A 15,774-nucleotide genomic window follows, 5' to 3' on the forward strand; every position below is an offset into this window, starting at 1 on the left:
CTTCTGAGGTGATGTCTGCTGAATCTAGGTATTCAGTTTATTGATGAGTAATGGAGGTTCATCCTCCCAAGTCTCATTACCAAATAACTTGGCATTCAGCTTCATGATTGCTCCTATATACTAGGCAACTTACTCTTCAATAATATCTTCATCCTCTTCAGAGGAAGAATACTCATCAGAGCTCATGAATGGCAAAAGTAAGTTCAGTGGAATCTCTATGGTCTTTGTATGAGCCTCAGATTTCTTTGGTTCCTCAATAGGGGACTCCTTATTGGTCAGTACGTCCCTTGAGGTCATCCTCACTGGGAATCACTGCCTTTTCACTCTCTCCAGGTTTGGCCATTTTGGTTATAGTTATGGCCTTGCACTCTCTTTTGGGATTCTCTTCTGTATTGCTTGGGAGAGTACTAGGAGGAGTTTCAGTAACTCTTTTACTCAGCTAACCCACTTGTGCCTCCAAATTTCTGATGGAGGACCTTGTTTCATTCATGAAACTGAGAGTGGTCTTAGATAGATCAGAGACTATGTTTGCTAAGCCAGAGAGGCTCTGCTCAGAATTCTCTATCTGTTGCTGAGAAGATGATGGAAAAGGTTTGCTATTGCCAAACCTATTTCTCCCACCATTATTGTTGTTGAAGCCTTATTGAGGCTTCTGTTGATCCTTCCATGAGAAATTTGGATGATTCCTCCATGATGGATTTAGGTGTTTTCATAGGATTCTCCCATGTAATTCACCTCTTCCATTGCAGGATTCTCAGGATCATAAGCTTCTCCTTCTGAGGAGGCTTCTTTAGCACTGCCGGATGCATCTTGCAATACAGTTAGATTCTGAGAAATAATATTGACTTGCTGAGTCAATATTTTGTTCTGAGCCAATATGGCATTCAGAGTATCAATCTCAAGAACTCTTTTCTTTTGAGTCATCCCATTATTCACATGATTTCTTTCAGAAGTGTACATGAACTGGATATTTGCAACCATCTCAATGAGTTCCTGGGCTTCTGTAGGTGTTTTCAGATGAAGAGATCCACCAGCAGAATGGTCCAATGACATCTTGGACAACTCAGATAGACCATCATAGAATATACATATGATGCTCCATTCTGAAAGCATGTTAGAAGGACACCTTTTGGTTAATTACTTGTATCTTTCCCAAGCTTCATAGAGGGATTCACCTTCCTTCTGTTTGAAGGTTTGGACGTCCACTCTAAGCTTGCTCATCTTTTGAGGTGGAAAGAATTTGGTCAAGAAAGCATTTACCAACTTGTCCCAAGAGTTCAGGCCTTTTCTAGGTTGTAAGTCGAACCATATCCTAGCTCTGTCTCTTACAGCAAAGGGAAAAAGCATAAGTCTGTAGACTGCGGGATCAACCCCATTGGTCTTGACAGTATCACAGATCTACAAGAATTCAGCTAAGAACTGATGAGGATCTTCCGATGGAAGTCCATGAAACTTGCAATTCTGCTGCATTAGAGAAACGAATTGAGGCTTAAGCTCAAAGTTATTTGCTCCAATGGCAGGAATTGAAATATTTCTTCCATAGAAGTTGGAAGTTGGTGCAGTATAGTCACCAAGCATCTTCCTTGCATCTCTAGCATTGTTGTTGGGTTTGGCTGCCATGTCTACTTCTTTTTCGAAATTCTCTGTAAGGTCCTCTCCGGAGTGTTGTGCTTTAGCTTCTCTTAGCTTCTTCTTCAGAGTCCTTTCAGGTTTAGGATCAACTTCAACAAGAATGTTTTTATCCCTGTTTCTGCTCATATAAAAAAGAAGAGAACAAAAGATAGTAGTGGAATCCTCTATGTCACAGTATAGAGACTCCTTGATGTGTTAGAGGAAAAGGAGTAGAAGAATGAGAAGAGAAAGGAGGTGAGTTCGAAAATTTTTTTAGATGAGTGGAGGAGGAATGTTAGCAATTAAATAAAATAAATAGAAAGAGATGAGAGAGAAAGATTTTTCGAAAATTTAAAAGAAATAACATAAAATTAGAATTTAAAACAATTAGTTAATTAAAAAAAATTTTGATAAAGGGGTTAGAGATTTTCGAAAATGAGAAGTGAAAAAGATTTGAAAATAAATTTTGAAAAAGATAAGAAGTTAGAAAAAGATTTTGAAATTAAAATTAAAAAAAAGATATGATTGAAAAAGATCTGATTGAAAAAGGATATGATTGAAAAGATATGATTGAAAAGAAAATTAAAAAGGGAATTAAAAAAATTTGATTTTTAAAATTAAGGACTTGACTAACAAAAAACTAAAAGATATGATTCTAGAATTCAAAGATTGAACCTTTCTTAACAAGAAAGTAACAAACTTGAAATTTTTGAATCAAAACATTAATTGTTAGCAAGGATTTTTTTTTAAATTTAAGAAAAAGATTTTTTGAAAAATTAGTTTTAAAATTTTTAAAAGCATTAAAAGAGAAAGATAAGATTTTAAGATCATGAATTAAAACATGAAAATTTGAAAAAAAATTTGAATTTGAAACGAAATTAACTCCCCTGTGTCATCCTGGCGTTAAACGCCCAGGATGCTATCCATACTGGCATTTAACGCCCATGATGCTACCTCTTTGGGCGTTTAACGCCCAGCCAGATACCCTGGCTAGCGTTTAACGCCAGAATTCCTTCCTTATTGGGCATTTTTCTAAACGCCCAGCTTTTTCTCTGTGATTCCTCTGCTGTATGTTCTGAATCTTCATTTCTCTGTATTATTTACTTGAAAAGAGATATTTTTTAATGAGGAGAGAGAAAAACAACAAAATGACACAAAACATGAAAAATTAAGATTGGAACAAGTAATGCATGCAAGAACACTTTGAATGTCATGATGAACATCAAGAACACTTTGAAGATCATGATGAACATCAAGAACATATTTTTGAAAATTTTTAAAAAAAGAAAGATATGCAAGATACCAAACTTAAAAATTTTTTAATGTTTAGACACTATAGATTTGAAAATGCATATGAAAAACAAGAAAAGACGCAAAACAAGAAAATTTAAAGATCAAAACAAGGAAAATCATCAAGAACAACTTGAAGATCAATGAAGAACACAATGCATATGTTTTCGAAAATTAAGAAAAATTAAAGCATGCAATTGACACCAAACGTAAAATTTAACACTAGACTCAAACAAAAAACACAAAAAAATATTTTTGGTTTTTACGATTTTATTAAATTTTTTTGTATTTTTAATATATTTTTTGAAAATAAAAATAAAAAGCTTAAAAATAAAATAAAATTACCCAATCTAAGCAACAAGATGAACCGTCAGTTGTCCAAACTCGAACAATCCCCGGCAACGACGCCAAAAATTTGGTGCACGAAATTCTGATCACACTTTTCACAACTCCACACAACTAACCAGCAAGTGCACTGGGTCGTCCAAGTAATACCTTACGTGAGTAAGGGTCGACCCCACGGAGATTTTCGAATTGATGCAAGCTATGGTCATCTTGTAAATCTCAGTCAGGCGGATTCAAATGGTTATAAGTTTGATAATTAAAGGATAAATAAAATGTAAAATAAAATAGAGATACTTATGTAATTCATTGGTGGGAATTTCATATAAGCGTTTGGAGATGCTTTGTTGCTCCTGAACCTCTGCTTTCCTATTGTCTTTATCCAATCATGCATGCTCCCTTCCATGACAAGTTGTATGATCCTCTCAGTGAAAATGGTCCGGCTACGGTCTCTGTACGGCTAATCAACTGTCGGATTTCTCGTCTCAGATGAAAAATACCAGGCACAGCTACTGCAGGGCTAATCATCTGTCAGTTCTTACTTGTGTCGGAATAAGATCCATTGATCCTTTTGCACACTGTCACTGCGCCCAACATTTGCGAGTTTGAAACTCCTCACAGTCATCCCTTCCCAGATCCTACTCGAAATACCACAGACAAGGTTTAGACTTTCCGGATCTCAAGAATGTTGTCTATTGATTCTAGCCTATACCACGAAGATCCTTATCATGGGGTCGGATGCTCTGTTGTCAGGAGAGATGATGCGAATCCATGGATTAGATACCCAAGAGAGTATATTTTGGCTGGCGTCCAATGACTACGTTGAACATCATGTAGACCGCTTTGTGGTTGTCAGGCACGCGGATCTTGGCTAAGCTAGTACTGAAGATAGTGGGTGATTGTCACGGGTCACCCCTTCAGTCTGACTTAACTGAATTAAGTACAAGAGTATATCTTGGAGAAGAAGTAGGAGTGAATTGAAGGAAAAAATAATAGTACTTGCATTAATTCATGAGGAACAGCAGAGCTCTTCACCTTAATCTGTGAGGTGTAGAAATTCTACCGTTGAAAATACATAAGAGAAAAAGGTCTAGGCATGGCTGAATGGCCAGCCTCCCCAAAGATGATCATAAATCTCAAGGATTCCAAAGAAGACCCTAATACAATAGTAAAAAGTGCTATTTATACTAAACTAGTAAACTAGGTTTACAGAAAATGAGTAGATAGTGCAGAAATCCACTTTTGGAGCCCACTTGGTGTGTGCTTGGGCTGAGCTTTGAAGCTTTCACTTGCATAGGCCATCCTTGGAGTTAAACGCTAGCTTACGTGCCAGTTTGGGCATTTAACTCCAGCTTTGGTGCCAGTTCTAGCGCTTTACGCCAAAAAAGGGGTCTCTAGTAGGCGTTTGGACGCCAGTTTGGGCCATCAAGTCTCGGGCAAAGTATGGACCATTATACATTGCTGCAAATCCCAAGATGTCTACTTTTCAACGAAATGGAGAGCGTGCCAATTGGGCTTTTGTATCTCCAGAAAATTCACTTCGAGTGTAGGGAGGTCAGAATCCAACAGCATCTGCAGTCCTTTCTCAGCATCTGAATCAGATTTTTGCTTAGGTCCCTCAATTTTTGTGAGAAAATACCTGAAATCATAGAAAAATACACAAACTCATAGTAAAGTCCAGAAATGTGAATTTTGCATAAAAACTAACAAAAATATACTAAAGAGTAACTAAAACACACTAGAAATCACCTAAAAACAATGCTAAAAAGCATATAAATTATCCGCTCATCAATACACGATCAAACAAAACACACATATGCATATGATGTATGCCAAAAAGCGTATAAATTATCCACAACCCTTACATCTTACCCGCGTACCCAAAGCAGGGGACAACTTCACCCTGCTTCTTACCCAGGTGGTGTTATAGTTCTGAACCCAGAGCAAGCGGTGACAGAACTCAGCCCTTTCATCTTGCACGAAGCCTCGAACTTTTCTAGAGCAAGTGGATAACACTACTGCATCTTACCCGGAGTCACATTCATAAATTCATTCTCATTATCATTACAATTTATTCATATTTATTCAAATTCATAATCAAACTCAGTCCTCAACCTTCCTCTTCCTCATAGCCAACCTCATCCTTAATCATATCTCATACAACTTTATCATTGACCCAGAGTGGGTGGACAATGCCACCGCCTCTTGCCCGGTCACATACATTTCATAATCATTCAATTCATTCAAATATCGTACTTTAATATCAATCCTCCTCATCCTTCATTCAAACTCAATCTCTCACTCAATTATCTTTCAGTTTCATTCAAAAATCATACTTTAAATCATAATCTCTTCATTCTTCATTCTTTTTCAACCATCATCATTCCTCCCATTCTGTTAATCAATAATTCAGACTTAAAATATAATTTATTCTTTTTTTAAATAAATCAAATTCAAAACGTAGTTTCTTTTTTTTAATAACTCAAAATTAAATTATAAAATCCATAAAAATTCAAATCTTTCTAAATAACTGATGCACGAAAACTTGTCTCTCAACAAATTTCCCTTCTGCAAGTATACCAAATTATCGTCAAGTAAAAACTCACAATAGAGTGAGGTCAAATCCCACAGGGATTGATTGGTCAAGAAATTTTAGTTGGAAGAGTATGCTAGTTGAGCTAAACAGAAGGTGATTGATATTGCAAGAAATTAAATGGCGAGAAAGTAAACAGCAGAAAATAAAGTGCAGAATCTTAAATAAAGATTGGGGAAGATGAACACGAAAATAAATGGTAGAAAGTAAAGAGAATGGGTAAGATCAGAAATGGGGAATTCATTGGGCTTTGAAGATGTTGAATTCTCCGGATCAAGTTCATTCTCATCCCTTCCTCAATCAATGCATTCATTGATCTCCTTGGCAATCTTAAGTGATTGGATCCCAATTCCTTGGCAATACAATCTCTCTAAGCTTGAACAATTGCCCAATTCCTTGATTTAATTGCTCAAGGGAAGAGATGAAGTGTGGTCACTGATTATACCACATGTATTTCCAAATCAAAGTGTTGGGAGGATTACATGTCACTATATCCGTCCAGACCCTAATTTGGTCCAAGGCTCAGAGAAGATCCAATTATGGAGAGTTTCTTTTCCAAGACGACTAACCAATTAAATTAAGATCGAAAGCTTTCTAGCAAATCAAGAGAAAAGAAAAAGGAAGAAGAATGAAAACTATAATTGATCCATCAAATTACAACAGAGCTCCCTAACCCAATGAAAGGGGTTTAGTTGTTCATAGCTCTGGGAATGGAAAATGGTAGAAAAGAATACATGCTTAACTAGAAAATGCAGAAAGTAAATATAGAGAGGGTAGTTCTCCAAAGTGCCAAGCTTCTCTATAGTTCAAAACTACTCCTATATATACTACTCTTCTTGATCTTCTAGTGAGGTCTTCAAGTCTTGGATGTGGGCCTTAGATCTTGAGTTAAAGCAAGTACAATGTTTAGTGGGCTCAGCTTGTAGAAAAGGGTGAGTTAGGCATGGGCGTTAGTTAGGACGTTAGTGGAGTTAACGCTAAGTAAAAATGTGGGTTTGAGAACATTAGTGGCAATCACCTTTCTCACTAACGTTCCAACCCCAAAATGGTCCACGTTAACTTCAACGTTAGTGGCACTAACGTTGCCTCATGATCCTTCGCAAACGTTATTGGGAATCACCTTTTCCAATAACGTTGCATTGTGTCCCCTTTCCCCACATTAGAGTTCATGTTAACTAGGTTAACGTGGCTCTTAACGTGGGCATGCCTAAGTTTCGAGAGCGTTAGTGACACTTACCTTTGTCACTAATACTCCAATCGCCTCACCTCTCCACGTTAGAGTTCACGTTAACTAGGTTAACGTGGCCATTAACGTGGTAGTGAATGCCATCTCCAACGTTAGTGACAAAGGTGAGTGTCACTAACGTTGGCTCATCATGCTTAGCTCCACGTTAACTTTCACGTTAATGGTCTTAACGTGACCACTAACGTGGGCAATGTTGGCTTGATCCAACGTTAGTGACAAAGGTGAGTGTCACTAATGTTGGCATTGTCTTTCCCTTCCACGTTAGAGTTCACGTTAACTATGTTAACATGGCTAATTGCCAACTTGTAGCGTTAGTGGTATTCACTTTTACCACTAACGCTGGAGCTCCCTTTTTCTTCACGTTAACTACCACGTTAACCTAATTAACGTGGCAATTAACGTGGGCTTATGATGGCTTCGCAGGCGTTATTGACGATCACCTTTTTCATTAACACTACAAGCTTGTCCCTATTCCACGTTAGTGGTTACGTTAATTAGGTTAACGTGACTGCTAACGTGGCTTCTTCTTGCTTCCTTTGTCCTGAAATCAAGTAAATAAAGTGTATCAAAGCTCTAGCCCAAGTCATGAGATTATGCATCATCAATTTGTCATTCAATCCTTGCATAATCCTTATGAAATCATGTAAAATTCACAATAGTTGCTTGAATCAAGGTATAAATGAAATTTCATCCAAAACTTGCTTATTTCCTAAGAAAATGCATGAAATTACCTTAAAACGGTAAAGAAAAGGTCAGTGAAACTGGCCTAGATGCCCTGGCATCAATAACCACTTCAAATAAAGTCTCCTATTTTCATAAAACTTTCGGCAGTATCTCTTCTAAAACTTGGACTTCTGCCACCTTTCAAGGGTCCCGACCACCAAACCAAACACCTCTTGGTCATTCAAATCATTCATAGTATCAAATAATTTCAAAATCAAAACAGTTCCAATATTAATTCTTTTATAAAATCAAACTACATATTTCTCAACCAATCAATTCAATTCAATTTCATAAACCTACCATCAACCCTCAACACATCAATAGTCATCATTAATTTATACTCATCAGAATCAAAATCCAACTCATACAAATTCATTCATCTTTTATGCACACATCATATACTATATACATAATCCATCAATAATTCATTCAGTTCATTCCTATCTTAAGGCTTCTAGCTTAAGTTTTCACGTGGCATTAAACATTAACTACGAGAAACCAAAACCATACCTTGGCCAATTCTTCCCTAAGCCCAAAACACCTCAATTATCCACCGTTCATCAAGCTCCAAAGCTCCAACTCCTCACAAATTAAATTTTAGCTCCTAGAATTCAATTCCAAGCTCCCAATATCCACCAATTTAACTCTAATTCAACAAAATACATGATCTAATTCATACAATATCACAACAATCAATATTGAGCTCACTAAATTACCAATTCACAAGGATTAGAGCTTCCTTACCGTTATCCGCAAGTCAAATAGACGAAATCTAGTGATTATTCACCGCTAGAGTACCCCTAAACCATCAAAAACACAAAATCTCTCAATTACCAAAACCCAAAATCACAAACTGAAAAGGGGAGAATTGGGTGAGAAAATGGAATTCCCTTACTAAATTGTTCGGTGGGTTTTGTAGAGAATTCCAAGACGAACCTGTGGCCACTGACGGCTCGTCAATCGAAGCTCCAGATTGAAAGTTATATGGAATTGAATTTTTGGAGGAGGGTTTTGTTTCTTTTCTCCTTCTTCCTTGGCGTGAAACCCGATTTCTGAAGATACAGAGTTTTCTAGAAGATCAGCAAAGGGAATACCTTTGCTATATCATCAAGATTCTCAATTCTCATTATTATTATGTCATATCTAAGCCAAAAATAGTAATATAACATTACTATTATATTAATATTTGAGATGCTTGAATAATATTATAATATTATTTGAGCTGTTTTAGTTAAAAATAGGAGATCGGTTTAATCGGGTTCACAATCTTCTAGTGTAGGTTAATACCATCACTCTCTGATGACTTTAACAATGCTAATGCTACATCATATACCTTTTATTCTCATGTTAATCATGTTACTAGTATCATATATACTAGTAGCTCAGATATTATTCTCTAGAGTGTTGTTAAGTGTGTGTTCTAATCTATCTAGTTTTAGTAATTATACACCTGAGATACTTTAATATTATTTTAATCCACATCCAAGGCAGCCAATCAAAGCTCACCCTACACCCCCAAGACACTCCAAGGTTGGTCATTTGCTCCCTTTGGCCGAAAATTACAAGAGAGAAAAGAGAGAAACTTTCATGACACTTAAATCTTCAAAGCTTGATTTCTTTTTAACTAAAACTCAAATCAAAATTCTAATCTGACCAAAATGATCCTCTCTTCTTTATCTTCATAACCATGTAACTTATCAAGGCTGGAAATCAGGTGAGATGGCTGTCTCCCTCCCTCTTCAATTCGGTTTTCAAGGAAAACCATGTTAAACATGTGTTTTCATGATATCCTTCCTTAGATCTCTTGCTTAGCTTGATTTGTGAGCCAAGAATCTTCCATTCCCAACACGTTTAAGAGGAGAAATCCCTTCCTAACATGTTGATTAAGGATCAGTCAGTTGAGATTTTATGGATTCAAAGTTATTCTTGATGTGTTTTAGGAGGAAAAAGTGCTTAAAGAACACCTTAGGAAGCAACTGAAATTAGAAGCAGCAAATCAAGGTAGGATTGGATGAAATTAATCTTGATTAATTGTGTTTGAGTTTTGTTATTATGATATGATTTTGTTATGCTTGAAATTGATTGTTTATATGAGTGATTCTTGTTGAAATTTTGGTGAAAATTTGATGAAATTTGATGATATTCAAGCTAAAAATTTTGTTCTTAAGGGCTGTGGTGTGTAGCGGCCCAACTCTTAGCATGTCTAGAGCATACTAGAATTGAACGTTACCAACTTGTCCTTCCTTTATATATTATTAATTAATAAATATAAGCCTGTTCGCTGTTAATACCCCGTGAATTTTACGAGTAATTTTTCTTAAAACAAAAATAGTTTAAAGTCGCATATATTTCATAAATCAATGAGTAATTAAATATTCACATACATGAAACAAAAGACAACAGAATATAAAACAACATACTATTATATACATCATGATACAGAAGTGGCTCAGTTATATCAGTACAGAGTTATAATACAGCACCCCTCAGTTAGTAACACATATAATATATGCATATATGTACATAAGACGTCCCAGGGCCTGGCTTATCCAAAAAGCCCCTAAGCTGGCACCCAAGCTAGCCTAACTCTATGATATGCCTATTCCCTCTAAGCATGCTAACAAAAGAGAGGGAGACACTCTAGGGTACCGGAGTTAGACTGGACGTCTCAAAAAGTCTCCTCACCACTAATCCAAAAACACCACACGGAAGACCACCGGGCGAGTGGTAATGCCCATCTGCCAGCGCCTCGCCTGGCTCATCGCTGTCAGAAGAGATAACTATGATGTTGGGATCCTCCTCCGGATCTTCTTCTTCTTCGTCCTCTTTAACTGTCGGAGCAATAGCAGAGGAGCTACTGCAGGCCACAGAAACCATAAAAGGATGGCTACCAAACAATATGCAGTCAGGAGAAGGGAGTGGCGCCTCCATAATCTGATCATAATCGTGCTCCTACTACTCATCAAAAGCAGGTGGCTCGATCAGCTCAGGTAAAGGATCAAGCTCGGGTGACAACATGGGAACACCCCACTCATCAAGTATAAAATGTGCAGGAGGTGCCTCATGAATATGCTGTGCAGCTATAGGCTTATCAAGCAAAGGGGGCTCAGGTGGAGATGGCATCTGCTCCTCTGGATGAGGTATCCCAGGTCCGCCAGGATGTAACCAAGAGAGAGGAAAATCATAAGGTGCGTCTGGATCAAAGTAAGGAGTACTGATAAGGTACTGAAAAGGTCTACCATGTACTACATAGTTACAAATACGAGAAGCCACACAATAGATGTAATATTCGCCACGTATAGGGTCCTCGTGCACATACGGGTGGTCAATTTCGTAGAATAGGACTCCCGTGTCCATCTGTAGAGGTGTAAGGGATAAGAACTGGGGAGTTCTTAATAAGGTCAGGGTTTCACAATTAAGTTCATTTATAATGTCTGTGATCACATAATCATTATTAAGTTCAGTCAAATATAAAAATATATATATACATAACAGCAGTGTAAGCCAAAACACAGGTAGCAGAAGAAACAAGAGATATATGCACAATCACACTCAATATGCAATCACACAGCTATGCACAAACAAGTATGATGCATGTCTGATCCTACTGCAGGTAATGAGCTCATTTGTCGGTTTCGACCTACACCCGACGGAATCCGACCCTCCAGGTCAGACAAGGCCTTCCCAGAACTAAATCCCAGATTAAGTACTGCATACCCTCAATTAAGTACTCTCGACTTGTAGGGCTGGTATTTGCTTAAATCTCAATATACCGTAGGTATGCGAATCAGGCCTCTTCCAAGCATTCAGCTTGCAGGGCTGGTACTCTCTTTACCACAACCTGTCTAGGAAGTAATAGCACAATACGGGCGTCCCTGCACAATACTCACAAGCATCACTCTAAGGCTCATAATTCATACATAACCATACTTTTGGCAATCATAAGTTGAGCATCACAACATCACAGTGATCTCACAATTCTCTGCTTACTATGTAAGGTCAAACATACTGTTATATAACTTTTAACTCCTTTTCTTTCTAACATGTTTAAAAGTTTCTGATTCCTTTTCATTCCCTTATCTACCTCAATACCTTCTTTTATACCTTGCCTTAGGTGTTTAATAAAGAGAATTAAAGAATTCTAAATTCAAAACTACATTCTTGAGACTTTTAGGAAAAACTGTCTTTTTATCAATATTTTACTATTATTAATAAAATAATATTATTAATAAAATAATATTTTAATATTTTAATATTAAAATAATAATATTTTATTCAACTTTCAAAAATTGCATTTTGACCCCTAAACTTTTTGGAAATTGTATTTTAACCCCCTTAACTTTTAATATTTACACTTTAGCCCCTTAACTTCTTATTAATTAATTTTCAACCACAAAATTTTTAATAATTGAATTTTGACCCCAAAACCATCAAAATAAACGTTTTCACATCCTTCAAAAACCAAAAACACTTTTCTGAAAGTTCATCAGATTTCCACTTGATTTCTAGCTAGTTTTTCAATCTTTTCGGTAACCAATTTGTACCTGATTTTTATTAAACCAAAGAGCAAAATTTCAGCCATCAAATACAAATAAAATAATCACCAAATATCATGAATTTCATGGCTAGAAAGCCATGTTTTCCAGCAGCAACAACAGCAACTTCAAAACCATCATAAACTTTATTTTCAAGCATAAAACAACAAGATTTCATGTTCAAACCACCCCACAAACACTCAAAATAAAGCCTCAAGCAACAAGATCTGATTTAGCACTCTAAGAACAAAACTAATCATTGATTAATTTACCAAACCTTACCTCCTTTGCTGCTGCCCAAAGTTGCACCAAAAACAAGCTTCCAGAAGCACTTTACGCCTATTTTAATATGAAAAATAACTTTAGAACCATATGAACAATGAAGGCTGAAGCTTCATGATGATGAAAAGAAGGTTTTTCTCACCTTAAAGCAGCTATAAATCATGTTTTCTTAGAGCTTATGGTGAGTGAATAAGAGATGCTAAGAGAAAACATGAAGAAAACATCATTAGCTTGATTTCTCCACCATGGCTGAAACTTCAAGGAGGAAGAGCAGCCATCATACCTTGATTTACTCCATGAAAAGTGACATAGAAATGAAGAGGAGGAAGAGGTGAACACTTTGGTCGGATTAGATTTCTGATAGGGGTTTTGGTTTGAGAAAGAACAAAGAAAGAAGCTCAGGTATTCATGGAAGTTCTTCCATTTTCTCCCATGGTGATTTTTGAAATTTTACTTGTTTAGAAAGTTAAAATGATGGTAATAATGATACATAGGAAGCCGTGGCTTTTGGATAAGAATTATCCAAGATTTTTATGTAAAAATATCTTAAGAAATGATAATTACTAAAGCTAGATGTATTAGAACTTATGTAATTACACTACTAATGGATAAACATTGAGTTACTTAGTGTAAATAACACTAGTAACTAGATAATCATGAGAATAAAAGATATATGATAAAGCATTAACAGTGCTAAGTTCATCTAAGAATGTCGGTTTTATCGATTACCAGTAGATTTCTAGCTCAGTTATTATATTATTAAATATAGATCAACATTAATCACAGTAGAGAAAATAATAATATAATATTCTAAATAAAATAATAATATATTAATATTATATTAATATAATTTTTTTCTCGAAATTCGTGACCGGCTCGTCATAATGAGACTAACCACGGAAATAAGAATTTTGAAATTCGGGCCCGAAGTGGCTCAAAAATGCAACTTTTCACGACGTGCCTGCTTAGATTAGAAGAGGTGTCTGGTGTAGTCAAGTTGCTGACTCAGCAGCTTGATGACGCAACACTTGTGCAGTGGAGGTGCTTATGTGCATAGAAATTCTTAAAAATTCCATAAAAATTCCATTTGACCCCGAAAAAGCGCCATTTCTTCGTAGCTAGGCCGTTACATAGCGCGCGAATTTGTGACTCACACAACTAAACTGGCAACTACACCAAGTCGTCCAAGTAATACCTCAGGTGAGTGAGGGTCGAATCCCACAAGGATTGTCAGATTGAGCAAGTTGTGGTTTTCTTGCAGATCTTAGTCAAGCGAATAGAAAGTTGGTTGTTATTTGTTGTAGGAGCATAAATAAGAAATAATAAAAGCGATAAATAGTTTATGTAAAGACAGTAATGATAGATTAGTTTATGCTTCGGAGATGTTTCTTCTTTTGGATTAACACGTCATGCTCACTACTCCAATGATGAGTGATTCCTTCAATGGCAAGGCTGTAAGTGATTAAGCCATTGGTCGTAGTCATTAATCTCCTCAGGTCCAAACCAAACATCTGAACGGACTAGATCAATCTGGGAGAGGGTGAAGCACACGCAATTCAATCTCTTGATGAACCTACTCAAAACGCCATAGAAAAAGTTGGATCTTCTGGATCAGAGACTGACGCTCTTATCGTTCTAGCCCTTAGAGCTACAGGAACCTCAATTACCCCTGACTAACAAGGTTTTATGTCACATACCCCAATTAGCCCAGATAACTTGTTGGAACCCGTGATGCATTCTCAAGATGTAGCTCAATACTATCCGGGTCAGGACTCGTAAGGAACTCATGTAGAATCGAGATTCATAAGGATGAAGAACAACAATGCATCATAGAATGGAATCAAACATCGATTGAACTAGAAAAGTAATTTCATTAATCTATAGGAATCAGCAGAGCTCCTAACCTTAACCTAAGAGGTTTAGTTGCTCATACTGTACAGAAAATAAAGTGCAAAGTTTGAATGTGGTAGAGAATATTCTTAACAATGGTGATCTCTCCTTTTATATCTACTAATACTAAACCTATAGAGATATTAATTATAATTAGAAATTACAAAAAAATGAAATAAACTAAGCTAAAGGTGTGAAAATCCACTTTTGGGCCCACTTGGTGAGTGTTTCGGTTGAGCTTGGCGTCCAACATGAGTGAGTGGGCATTGAACACCCACTAGGGGGTGTAAGTGCGCTGCCTTGCTCCCTTTGTGGTGTTGAACGCCAGTTTTGAGCGTTCAACACTGAGCTCTGTCCTCTTGGGGCCTTGAACTTCAGAAAAGGAGTATTTTGGGCGTTCAACGCCCATTTTGGGCCTTCATTTTCAAAGCAAAGTATTCACCATTATATATTGCTGGAAAGCTCTGGAAGTTAGCTTTCCAACGCCATTAAGAAGAAATCAAGCTTTGAAGATTTATGAACCAAGAACTTTCTCTTTTATCTCTCTTGGAGATTTTCGGCCACAATGAAGAAATGAGACAGCCTTGGAGGTCTTGTGGGTGAGGGGAGAGCTGTGATTGGTTGGCTTAGGAGGTTGTTAAAATAATATTACAATATCTCCGGTGTATAACTACTAAAACTAGATGTATCAGAACACACGTAAAAACATCTCTAAAAATTCTTTTCTGAGCTACTAGCATAAATGACACTAGTAACATATATCATATGAGAATAGAACATTTATGATGAGGCATTAGCATTGCTAAAGTCATCCGAGAATGTTGGTGCTAATCTACACCAGTAAACTATGAATCCGGTCAAACTGATCTCCTGTTTTTAACTAAAACAGACCAGGTAATATTATAATATCATTTAAGCAGCTTCTAATACTAATATTGTGATAATATTGTATTATTATCTCTCTTCTCTCATGAATCGAGTCCGGTTCATCAAATTAACACTATTTACAGAAACTAGAATCAAAAGCTCCTAACCGATGCGGTTCAAAAACTAGGTTCTTCACGACTGCGTTGTCGAGCTTGCCTCAAAAGAGGTTCTTGCTTGGTGATGACATGATGATGATGTATATTGAGGTGCTTGATGATATAGCAAAGATGTTCCCTTCACTAATCTTTCGAAAAACTACGTATCTTCAGAAAAGATATCGCGTACTTGAAAATTGGGTTGTTACATTCTACCCTCCTAAAAGAAAAATTCTGCCC

General features: G+C 36.6%; 1 non-coding gene across 1 annotated transcript; it reads left to right on the plus strand.

The window, feature by feature from the left end:
- Positions 1-1,107: 1,107 nt before the first annotated feature.
- Positions 1,108-1,215, plus strand: LOC112715347 (small nucleolar RNA R71). The gene has a single exon (XR_003159634.1). It is a non-coding gene; the product is annotated as a small nucleolar RNA R71 (small nucleolar RNA).
- Positions 1,216-15,774: the final 14,559 nt, after the last annotated feature.

Source organism: Arachis hypogaea, chromosome 1, assembly GCF_003086295.3.
Source record: "Arachis hypogaea cultivar Tifrunner chromosome 1, arahy.Tifrunner.gnm2.J5K5, whole genome shotgun sequence".
Taxonomy (NCBI): Eukaryota; Viridiplantae; Streptophyta; class Magnoliopsida; order Fabales; family Fabaceae; genus Arachis; species Arachis hypogaea.